General features: G+C 33.6%; 1 long non-coding RNA gene across 4 annotated transcripts; it reads left to right on the forward strand.

The window, feature by feature from the left end:
- The first annotated feature begins 278 nt into the window (after positions 1–278).
- LOC112711129 (uncharacterized) lies at positions 279–2636 on the forward strand. 4 transcript variants are annotated; one of them, XR_011865885.1, is made up of 7 exons: positions 279–594; positions 726–756; positions 855–942; positions 1079–1266; positions 1841–1918; positions 2009–2139; positions 2230–2636. It is a non-coding gene; the product is annotated as an uncharacterized lncRNA (long non-coding RNA). The 4 variants fall into 4 exon arrangements; XR_011865887.1 differs by having other exon boundaries at positions 1149–1266; XR_011865886.1 differs by having other exon boundaries at positions 1181–1266.
- Positions 2637–2886: the final 250 nt, after the last annotated feature.

Raw genomic sequence — 2886 nt, forward strand, 5'->3', positions numbered from 1 at the left:
TTTCGACGGATTTTATCCCACGAAAATACAGACAGAATTTTAGAAGAATTTTTTGTCGGAAAATAAAAAAATGAATTAGTATAAATTATAGACGGAAAAGAAAATCCATCGATAATTCCGTCAAAAAAATTAATTTTTTTTCGTGAGAAATAATTACAAACAAAAAATTTATCTGTAATTAAATAAACAAGAATGCTATATTTTATTAAATTATTACAGATGAAAAATTTAAAATTTTCCGTCAAAAATATTAAAATAAAGATTTGAGAATCACGATTATACCTCTTAATTTCACACCACACTTTTGCGATTCCACACTCATCTCCTCTAAATACTTCATCGGCGGCGCTATCAGCCTTGCACCGCCGTCTCACAAACCTCCATTGCACTCAACTTCCATCGGCCTTGCTCGCATCGCTCCCTTCCGTCGCACGGCTTCCGGGTTCTTCTTCGTCGCACCCCTTCCGTCGGTCTTGCTTACATCGCTCCCTTTCAAACCCTAATGTGCGTTTCTCTCTTCGATCTCGCCACTAGTGCTTGCTCTTTTCTGTGTGTTGATGTGTTTCTCTCTTTGATCTTTCCTCAGCTGTGCAGGTAACCCTAATCTCCTTTCTCTTTCATGGTTGTTTTCTTTCTTTCAATACCATCGCTGTTTTCTCTTCCTCAGCTATGCGTTTCTTTCTTTTTGTTTGTTTATAACTTTATTTATTTATATATTTTAATAGGTGAATTTGACACAGCACATGCTGCAGCTAGGTAATTTTGTTATCGGTTCTTTTTTTTTCTTCTTTTTGGCTAATGAAAAATATTTCATGGATTTGAATTTTAGTGTGTAAGTTTGATTTAATTTTCAGGGCATATGATCGAGCTGCGATCAAGTTCTGTGGCATTGATGCAGATATCAATTTCAATGTTAGCGATTATGATGAAGATATAAAGCAGGTTTTAATAGTTAATAGTTTGATTTGATAATAGTTTTGAGCAAGTTTGAGGGTTTTTCTTTGTAAAGAAAAATTGAAAAGCTTTGATGGAAGCTGTAGTCATAGCATCTTTGATTGTTTTTTTTCTTCTGATGCAGATGAGTAACTTTACAAAGGAAGAGTTTGTGCATATTCTAAATAAATTACTCATCTGCATATTTTGCGTAGGCAGAGCACTGATTTGTGCATATTTTGCATAGGCAGAGCACATGTTCTGAGCAGAAGTATGGTGTAAATATGTAATCTGCAGCACACTTCCTTTTCAGAAACTTGCGCGCCCCACACGGTGAACCTGACCCACCATTACTTGTTCCATTTCTACTTGAAGAAGCCATAGTTATATATATTTTGCAATTAAGCAAGCTAAGGAAATTAATCTGTGAGGACTATGGTATATATATATTTGGTTGGAGAGGGATTGAGAAAGAGATGGTTAGTTATTTTTGTTAGGAAAAATTGATGAATTGTGTGTGGGACAATGGAATAAGGGGAGGCATAAAGGAGGGTCTTATATTTATATTATATGAGAAAATATAAATGGGGGACAAAGGAGGGTTCATAATACAGGGTTCCAGGGGAACATTGCTTAATGGTTGATGCAATATTTTCTATGGGGAGGGTAAGGTTAATGTTACGTGCATTGCTTCATTAATTATTTCGTATACCTTTTCTTTTAAGTTTCATGTTCATGTATCAACCAATTCAGTATTAATTGGATAAGGTTTTCTTTAAATTTTGGTAACTACTGGGGCAATGTCAACCCTAATGGTACATGCTTTTATATCAGTCTCAATATGTGTATCTTGGCTTCTTGATGTAGTGTATAACTGTATATGCACTGAATCATTGTGCTATAACAGGTGTACGAAGTTGCTATGATGAGGGGAAGCGTATGGCTGAGACTCTGATGTTTGACTATCATAGGCAACATGGCATAGGTAAAATGAATTTCTGCTCTTGTTTTCCTCAAACTTGGAAGCTTCTTTTCTTTGCAACTCAACTTTGTTGTTTACATGCTTTTAATGTAGAAATACGCGTTGCAAGAATCTTCAACACATATGGACCACGCATGAATATTGATGATGGCCGTGTTGTTAGCAACTTCATTGCTCAAGCAATTTGGATTTTACCTGTTGCTATGCATGGCATCTATTCTTGAGTCATACTCTTGACCTTTTCAATCTTAAAGAGCTTTCCTCTTTTTCCTCCTGGTTTAAGTTGCTTTAGTTTCTGATATTATATCATTTAGGTTCAAGGACTGATTAATACCTTTGGGGATCTCCGAGGAGCTTTTGCGGCCGTTGATAGGATCAACTCTATTTTATCTGGAGTTCAAGTTGATGATTCTCTTGCCTATGGCTTAGAAAGAGAACTAAGGCAACAGAAAGTAGTGGATGATGAGAAATATAAATTATTCTTCTCTGATAGTTCAACTGAGAAAAACCAAATGCATTACATGTCGGCACTAAAAACATCTAGCAATTTGTTTAGCTTGGCTTGGCTTGGGAAATATACATGCTAAGAGATTTCTTATTCCATAAGATTTGACTACATGCTCTTTTAATTAAATATTTATTTGTGATGAATTATAGTTGATGTATCAACACACTTTGATGTATGGTTGTTACTTAATAATATAGTTGATGTATTAATACACTTTGTTTACGTTTTGAATTATATTAACTTGCCTGTTTATAATACTTTTCTTTTAGTTTGATAATACAATGAATTTGTTTATTTTTTGAAATATTATAAATATTCGAATATAAAATAGATAAAAAAAATTGTATTTATTAAATTTATATTTATTTTTTATGAAAATAGGTTTATTTTTGTAAAAGAAAATCTAAAAAAAATTATTTTACCTTACCGACAGATTTACAGACGGATTTTCTGTCTGTAACCA

The sequence above is a fragment of the Arachis hypogaea genome, chromosome 9 (assembly GCF_003086295.3).
Source record: "Arachis hypogaea cultivar Tifrunner chromosome 9, arahy.Tifrunner.gnm2.J5K5, whole genome shotgun sequence".
NCBI classification, from domain to species: domain Eukaryota; kingdom Viridiplantae; phylum Streptophyta; class Magnoliopsida; order Fabales; family Fabaceae; genus Arachis; species Arachis hypogaea.